The 9,805-nt window shown below is 43.7% G+C and overlaps 1 protein-coding gene across 1 annotated transcript in view; it reads left to right on the top strand.

Annotated features, from left to right (window-relative positions):
* LOC147011766 (uncharacterized) overlaps positions 1-9,805 on the top strand; it is a 369,804-nt gene that overhangs the window by 25,498 nt on the left and 334,501 nt on the right. The window lies entirely within an intron of this gene.

The raw sequence follows: 9,805 nt of genomic DNA, 5'->3' as shown, positions 1-9,805 counted from the left end.
GTCTGGGGCACTGATCAACCACAGACTCGAGTGTGGCGTAGAATGCATCCTTCACAGTGAGATCACTCGCCTCAGTCGGAGCATAGACAGAGACCAGGGAAATGACACCTAAGGAGTGACGAATCCTTAATCTCATAATACGCTCGTTGACCGGTGTTACCTCAATTATCATTGGGGTCAGCTTATTGGACACAGCTACTCCTTAGGTATGGTAACCATCAGAGCGACCAGACCAATAGTAGGTGTAACCACCCACCATGATCTCGCCGCAATCCGGTCTCCGAACCTCAGAGAGAGCTGCAATCCCGATGTCCAAACGCTTGAGCTCAGATGATAACAGAGACAGGTGATCATCCTCTCTTAGGGATAGGACATTCCAGGCACCCACCCGAAGGGACTGCGTCAGGTTAACCCAAGGAGACCGCCGTCTGGTGGACGACACCTCAGCACCATCCCGACACACACCACCGCAATCTAATCCGGGAAGGTTACCCTGTTGTTTTTCGTGTTATCATCAAAGACTGGGGGTCCTAAAGGCTTTGCCCCAATCCCGTCAACCGATGAGCTGCCCTGCGGAGAGCAGCTGCACAGGAGGTACTCCCACCGAGTGGGTTTTCAATTTTCTTTGCGTTTTTCTTGTGTTTTGCAGAGTGAAGGGTTTTACGTTGGCCGGAGTGCAAATCCTGCACCCAAACTCCTAAAAAAGTACCCCAACTACAGGAGCATGTCTACAGACACAGTTGGGTGCAAGATATGGATGGCCATTGGCTCACAAGGAGTTCCTCCACCCTTTGACAGGTTTTGTTTTTAATCCTGCTGGGTGTGCCAAACCCTAACCCACCATCGAAGAGAAAACTTGAGGATCGTCTGCCATCAAAGAGAAAACGTGATGATAGCCCACCATAGAAGAGAAAATGTGATGATAGCCCACCATAGAAGAGAAAACGTGATGATAGCCCACCATAGAAGAGAAAACATGATGACAGCCCACCATAGAAGAGAAAACGTGATGATAGCCCACCATAGAAGAGAAAATGTGATGATAGCCCACCATCGAAGAGAAAACGTGATGATAGCCCACCATAGAAGAGAAAACGTGATGATAGCCCACCATAGAAGAGAAAACGTGATGATAGCCCACCATAGAAGAGAAAACGTGATGATAGCCCACCATAGAAGAGAAAACGTGATGATAGCCCACCATAGAAGAGAAAATGTGATGATAGCCCACCATAGAAGAGAAAATGTGATGATAGCCCACCATAGAAGAGAAAATGTGATGCTAGCCCACCATAGAAGAGAAAATGTGATGATAGCCCACCATAGAAGAGAAAACGTGAGGATAGTCTGCCATCAAAGAGAAAACGTGATGATAGCCCACCATAGAAGAGAAAACTTGAGGATAGTCTGCCATCAAAGATAAAACGTGATGATAGCCCACCATAGAAGAGAAAACGTGATTGCAGCCCACCATAGAAGAGAAAACGTGATTGCAGCCCACCATAGAAGAGAAAACGTGATGATAGCCCACCATAGAAGAGAAAATGTGATGATAGCCCACCATCGAAGACAAAACGTGAGGATAGTCTGCCATCAAAGAGAAAACGTGATGATAGCCCACCGTCAAAGAGAAAATGTGATGATAGTCCACCATAGAAGGGAAAATGTGATGATAGTCCACCATCAAAGAGAAAACGTGATGATAGCTCACTATAGAAGAGAAAATGTGAGGATACTCTGCCATCAAAAAGAAAATGTGATGATAGCCCACCATAGAAGAGAAAACGTGATGATAGCCCAGCATAGCAGAGAAAACGTGATGATAGCCCACCATAGAAGAGAAAATGTGATGATAGCCCACCATAGAAGAGAAAGCGTGAGGATAGTCTGCCATCAAAGAGAAAACGTGATGATAGCCCACCATCAAAGAGAAAATGCGAGGATACTCTGCCATCAAAAAGAAAATGTGATGATAGCCCACCATAGAAGAGAAAACGTGATGATAGCCCACCATAGAAGAGAAAATGTGAGGATAGCCTGCCATCAAAGATAAAACGTGATGATAGCCCACCATAGAAGAGAAAATGTGATGATAGCCCACCATAGAAGAGAAAATTTGATGATAGCCCACCATAGAAGAGAAAACGTGAGGATAGCCCACCATAGAAGAGAAAACGTGATGATAGCCCATCATAGAAGAGAAAATGTGATGATAGCCCACCATCGAAGACAAAACGTGAGGATAGTCTGCCATCAAAGAGAAAACGTGATGATAGCCCACCGTCAAAGAGAAAATGTGATGATAGTCCACCATAGAAGGGAAAATGTGATGATAGTCCACCATCAAAGAGAAAACGTGATGATAGCTCACTATAGAAGAGAAAATGTGATGATAGCCCACCATAGAAGAGAAAATGTGATGATAGCCCACCATAGAAGAGAAAATGTGATGATAGCCCACCATAGAAGAGAAAATGTGATGATAGCCCACCATAGAAGAGAAAACGTGAGGATAGTCTGCCATCAAAGAGAAAACGTGATGATAGCCCACCATAGTCTGATAGAAGAAAACGTGATGATAGCCCACCATAGAAGAGAAAATGTGATGATAGCCCACCTGATGATAGCCCACCATAGAAGAGAAAACGTGAGGATAGTCTGCCATCAGAGAAAACATGATAGCCCACCATAGAAGAGAAAACGTGATGATAGCCCACCATAGAAGAGAAAACATGATGACAGCCCACCATAGAAGAGAAAACGTGATGATAGCCCACCATAGAAGAGAAAATGTGATGATAGCCCACCATCGAAGACAAAACGTGAGGATAGTCTGCCATCAAAGAGAAAACGTGATGATAGCCCACCGTCAAAGAGAAAATGTGATGATAGTCCACCATAGAAGGGAAAATGTGATGATAGTCCACCATCAAAGAGAAAACGTGATGATAGCTCACTATAGAAGAGAAAATGTGATGATAGCCCACCATAGAAGAGAAAATGTGATGATAGCCCACCATAGAAGAGAAAATGTGATGCTAGCCCACCATAGAAGAGAAAATGTGATGATAGCCCACCATAGAAGAGAAAACGTGAGGATAGTCTGCCATCAAAGAGAAAACGTGATGATAGCCCACCATAGAAGAGAAAATGTGAGGATAGTCTGCCATCAAAGAGAAAATGTGATGATAGCCCGCAATCGAAGAGAAAACGTGATGATAGCCCACCATAGAAGAGAAAACGTGATGATAGCCCACCATAGAAGAGAAAACATGATGACAGCTCACGAGAGAAGAGAAAATGTGATGCTAGCCCACCATAGAAGAGAAAATGTGATGATAGCCCACCATAGAAGAGAAAACGTGATGATAGCCCACCATAGAAGAGAAAACGTGATGATAGCCCACCATAGAAGAGAAAATGTGATGATAGCCCACCATAGAAGAGAAAACGTGATGATAGCCCACCATAGAAGAGAAAACGTGATGATAGCCCACCATAGAAGAGAAAACGTGATGATAGCCCACCATAGAAGAGAAAACGTGATGATAGCCCACCATAGAAGAGAAAACGTGATGATAGCCCACCATAGAAGAGAAAACGTGATGATAGCCCACCATAGAAGAGAAAACGTGATGATAGCCCACCATAGAAGAGAAAACGTGATGATAGCCCACCATAGAAGAGAAAACGTGATGATAGCCCACCATAGAAGAGAAAACATGATGACAGCTCACGAGAGAAGAGAAAATGTGAGGAAAGTCTGCCATCAAAGAGAAAACGTGATGATAGCCCACCATCAAAGAGAAAATGCGAGGATACTCTGCCATCAAAAAGAAAATGTGATGATAGCCCACCATAGAAGAGAAAACGTGATGATAGCCCAGCATAGCAGAGAAAACGTGATGATAGCCCATCATCAAAGAGAAAATGTGATGATAGTCCACCATAGAAGGGAAAATGTGATGATAGCCCACCATAGAAGAGAAAATGTGATGATAGCCCACCATAGAAGAGAAAATGTGATGATAGCCCACCATAGAAGAGAAAACGTGAGGATAGTCTGCCATCAAAGAGAAAACGTAATGATAGCCCACCATAGAAGAGAAAACGTGATGATAGCCCACCATAGAAGAGAAAATGTGATGATAGCCCACCATAGAAGAGAAAACGTGATGATAGCCCACCATAGAAGAGAAAACGTGATGATAGCCCACCATAGAAGAGAAAACGTGATGATAGCCCACCATAGAAGAGAAAATGTGATGATAGCCCACCATAGAAGAGAAAACGTGAGGATAGTCTGCCATCAAAGAGAAAACGTGATGATAGCCCACCATAGAAGAGAAAATGTGAGGATAGCCTGCCATCAAAGATAAAACGTGATGATAGCCCACCATAGAAGAGAAAATGTGATGATAGCCCACCATAGAAGAGAAACGTGATGATAGCCCACCATAGAAGAGAAAATGTGATGATAGCCCACCATAGAAGAGAAAATTTGATGATAGCCCACCATAGAAGAGAAAACGTGAGGATCGTCTGCCATCAAAGAGAAAACGTGATGATAGCCCATCATCAAAGAGAAAATGTGATGATAGTCCACCATAGAAGGGAAAATGTGATGATAGCCCACCATAGAAGAGAAAATGTGATGATAGCCCACCATAGAAGAGAAAATGTGATGATAGCCCACTATAGAAGAGAAAATGTGATGATAGCAAACCATAGAAAAGAAACGTGATGATAGCCCATCAAAGAGAAAACATGATGATAGCCCACCATAGAAGAGAAAACGTGATGGTAGCCCACCATAGAAGAGAAAATGTGATGATAGCCCACCATAGAAGAGAAAACGTGATGATAGCCCACCATAGAAGAGAAAACATGATGACAGCCCACCATAGAAGAGAAAAGATGATAGCCCACCATAGAAGAGAAAATGTGATGATAGCCCACCATGATAGCCCACCCATAGCCATCAAAGATAAAACGTGATGATAGCCCACCATAGAAGAGAAAACGTGATTGCAGCCCACCATAGAAGAGAAAACGTGATTGCAGCCCACCATAGAAGAGAAAACGTGATGATAGCCCACCATCGAAGACAAAACGTGAGGATAGTCTGCCATCAAAGAGAAAACGTGATGATAGCCCACCATCAAAGAGAAAATGTGATAGTCCACCATAGAAGGGAAAATGTGATGATAGTCCACCATCAAAGTGAAAACGTGATGATAGCTCACTATAGAAGAGAAAATGTGATGATAGCCCACCATAGAAGAGAAAATGTGATGATAGCCCACCATAGAAGAGAAAATGTGATGATAGCCCACCATAGAAGAGAAAACGTGATGATAGCCCACCATAGAAGAGAAAACGTGATGATAGCCCATCATAGAAGAGAAAATGTGATGATAGCCCACCATCGAAGACAAAACGTGAGGATAGTCTGCCATCAAAGAGAAAACGTGATGATAGCCCACCATAGAAGAGAAAATGTGATGATAGCCCACCATAGAAGAGAAAATGTGATGCTAGCCCACCATAGAAGAGAAAATGTGATGATAGCCTACCATAGAAGAGAAAACGTGATGACAGCCCACCATGGAAGAGAAAACGTGATGATAGCCCACCATAGAAGAGAAAACGTGATGGTAGCCCACCATAGAAGAGAAACGTGATGATAGCCCACCATAGAAGACAAAACGTGATGATAGCCCACCATAGAAGAGAAAACGTGATGACAGCCCACCATAGAAGAGAAAATGTGATGATAGCCCACCATAGAAGACAAAACGTGATGATAGCCCACCATAGAAGAGAAAACGTGATGACAGCCCACCATAGAAGATAAAACGTGATGATAGCCCACCATAGAAGAGAAAACGTGATGATAGCCCACCATAGAAGAGAAAACGTGATGGTAGCCCACCATAGAAGAGAAAACGTGATGGTAGCCCACCATGGAAGAGAAAATGTGATGATAGCCCACCATAGAAGAGAAAACGTAAGGATAGTCTGCCATCAAAGAGAAAATGTGATGATAGCCCACCATAGAAGAGAAAACGTAAGGATAGTCTGCCATCAAAGAGAAAATGTGATGATAGCCCGCCATAGAAGAGAAAATGTGTAGATAGTCCACCCTGAAAGAGAAAATGTGATGATAGCCTGCTATCAAAGGGAAAACGTGATGTCAGATTAGCGTCATCCTCCAAAATGAAACTCAGATGTGTAATACATGTTCAGGGATCACACTGTGGACCACTCCTGTTGTTCATAAACATGAAGGTGATGAGAGACTGGCCAAACTGAAAGAAGTCCGATCCATAAGACTGTGCCAACCAGCTCGTTCCATAAATAGAAAGCAACAGGTGTGTGATTTCATCTCCACAACATATACAGATGACTGTATGATAGATATCATCACAAATATTACAAGAGGTTCATCATGAATCTTAACTGCATGGAGGTTCATCCAGACACCCTGGAATAGCATGGACATCAAGAACAAGTAGCGATCTTAAATAATAGTGATAACCTTATCTTCAAGCCTGATCGTTTATTTTGTAACTCCGAAGGGTGCAAGAAAATCGAGACGAAGGGAAGCTGGTCAACCAAAGGAACCTTTAGGTTTGAGTTTGATGGATGGAGAAGAGTTCTAGAATCAGCTGAGTGGAAATCAAATGAACAACTCCTGACTCGGATAATAAGCCATTATTTGTTTGTGTGTGAGGCACATTACCACAAGAGCTATCGGGCCAAATAGATTCTGGCATGGGTAATCCAAAGCAATGGAGAAGTACTGATGACGAGAAAAGGACACAACAAAAAAAGCTTGAACGAGCACATAGGACAACATACTCAGATGTGTGTGTCAGACGATTGACAAGGATATTATACGTGAGAAAAACATTGTCAAGCTGAGCAAGCTCGGTCAGGTGTCCATCTCAAGCCTGGAACATAAGGAATTCCCCAATTCAAGCTACCGTATTGTTAAGTTAAAGGCCACGGCCAAGCTGAAGTTTAAAATATATTGAAGGTCAACTCTAGTGTGAAATTATCATTCTGCAAACTTGATAACCAGAAACACTTCCCTTTGAACCCTGAGCTCCTTAGACTTTCGACTCCCCGGATAAAAATCTGGCCACTCGGGTGTATGAAGGTTTTAATGGTGGCTGATAAACCAGTGGCTCAGGTGTATGGAGGTTTGAAAAGCGGCTGGTAAAACGGCCACCAGGGTTCAAAGGGTTGTCATACATCGTATACAGCTCTGACATTGATGTAAACAGTGCTGTCAAGTGTGCATATGAACTAGGTTCAGCAGACATCATTATCGGATGCCGCCACTTACCTGGATCAGTTGATTCTCCATTTTATGAACAATCGAACTAAAATGGCCACCGACAATAAAAGACCTAGAAAACAAAGAGGAGATACTACCACCGCAGCTTAAGAGGTTCTTGAGTCATGTGATAACTGGGAAACTAACTGCTGCCACATCACGAGCGAACAGGCTGGCACACTCCATTGATCAAAACTTATGTCGGGCTGCCACCAATGGTGAGTGGAAACTACCAAAGCACATGCTCATTTTGTATGACAATGCGCCACTCATTCAGGAGTGAACGACTGATAACCCTGTTGAACAGAATGGGACACTCAAGAGTTACTCCTTCTCTCTCAAACTTGAGACAGCGATCGCTCAGGCTGTGGAAGAAACATCGTTGACTGGTGTGGCACCAACCAATCTCACCACCATGGACTATTACCCAATCATCACACCATCACTGATTATAAACTGCACAAGAGTGCCTGATATATGCTGTGGAGGCCACAAATGAAGCAAAATAGCTCCTGGGAAGAAAAGGCGTCCTGATCTGTGAAGGAGACGTTTGAAGATGAAAATTGAAACTGCATTCAACAACCCAAGAGGAAACAGACTCCAGAGTAGTTCGATACTGCATGTATGGGAAAGACAAGGGATACAAGTGCATCCGGATCAAAAGTCCAGACAGTGGTGTTGTTCTTCCTGCTGCACTCCACCCTCACATTGGAAAATGGTGTCATTCTCTTCAATACTGGTATGGGTAATAAGCAAAGACTGAGCAACATCAATGATCTCACAGAGGGTTACACATAGCAGCACTGCGCAGCACTTATGTGTCTCTACACATGCACTGCATGTGACACAACTAGCACCTTCAAGGGACGAGGAAAGATCAAGTCCATGAAAACTCTAGAAAATTCCAAAGTTTTCAGCTGTACTGTCCAGGTTGGGAGAAATGTGGGACGTGGCAGAAAACCTAATTGATGAACTAGATGTGTTTACTTGTGCCATCTATGGTCGTGCTCGAGTGCATAAAGTCAATGAACTGTGACACGTCTGCATAAAGGAGCTATGTGCCAAGGAGGACCAACTCAACCCTTCAAATAATGTGGATCTGGCAATGCTACCACCACGTAGAAGTCAAGAGCAGCAAATAAGGTGGGTGAACTATCAGATTGGAATCTGAAAGAGGGCCCATATTGCGAAACCGGATATTCCAGATGTAACGGTTGACCGTGGAAGGAAGTTGAGGGATGGCAAGCTATAGCCACTATCGTACGTAAGAAATGTTCTGCCACAACAGCTCATTGTCAGGTCAGGCCAGATCAGATCTGACTTGCTACAGGTACCATATAAACCTGGACTACCTTCTTTCATGCTCGGGTTGTCGGCGACTAAACCGTCTCCCCCCACCAGGTTTCCTGGTGAGGTGGGTGTATGGATATGGACACCCAGTAGGATTAAAAACAAAACCTGTCAAATGGCTGAGGAAGCTCCTTGTGAGCCAATGACCATCCACATTTGGTACCCAACTGTCTGCAGAGATACTCCTGCAGTTGGGTTACCATTTTTCGAGGTTGGGAGCAGGATTTGCACTCCGGCCACCGTAAAACACTTCATTCCACAAAACACATTTTAAAAAACGCAAAGAAAACCGAAAACCCACTCCATGCGAGTACCTCCTGTGCCACTGCCCTTCGCAGGGCACCTCACCGAATGATAGGATTTGGGCAAAACCTTCAGGACCCCCACTCTTTAATAATAGGAGGAAAAGCATGGGGTAACCTTCCTGGGTCAGGATGCAGTGGTGTGTGTCGGGGTAGTGCTGAGGTGTCCACCAGACGGCAGTCTGCTCAGATTAACCTAAGGCAGTCCATTCGGGTGGGTGCTGGAATGTCCAATCTCAGAGAGAAGATGATCACCTGTCTGCTATCATCTGAGCTCCAGCATTTGAACATCAAGATTGCAGCACTCTCTGAGGTTTGGAGACCGGATAGTGGTGAGATACATTTTCTCACGGGCATATGTGTGGTGTTTTCGCAGTTTTTCATGGGAATTTTTAAATTTCTCTTATGAATCATGAACTGTCGGGAACCTATCCCCCCCTTTTCCCATTGAAACAATGCCCCGACATTCACAGCATTTTTCAGGAACTTATCCCCTGCGAATGGCAAGGTCCAACTACTGTGAATTACACAAGCTGAATCTACAACCAAGCCTGTGATTTGATTTGTGGAATACAGATCCTAAATAATCTACAACTACTACTACTACGACTTTAATGGCCCCAACTAATTCCCACCTTGTTGTGCGATCAGCAAAGCAATATTTTTAGCCCCAGTGTTTTGTTTTTTTAAACCAACCAGCTGGCCAGACCTGACATTTGCATGACCTATGTACCATCCTGCCATATACCCTATATCTGAGAATCATATGCTTCATTCCACACGCAAGCTGAAGTTAAATTTATCAACA

Source organism: Eptatretus burgeri, chromosome 15 (assembly GCF_056783735.1).
Source record: "Eptatretus burgeri isolate ZD-2024b chromosome 15, Ebu_testis_v1, whole genome shotgun sequence".
NCBI lineage: Eukaryota > Metazoa > Chordata > Myxini > Myxiniformes > Myxinidae > Eptatretus > Eptatretus burgeri.
The sequence above is the reverse complement of the archived record's forward strand: the minus strand, read 5'-3'. Positions and strand labels throughout refer to the sequence as shown.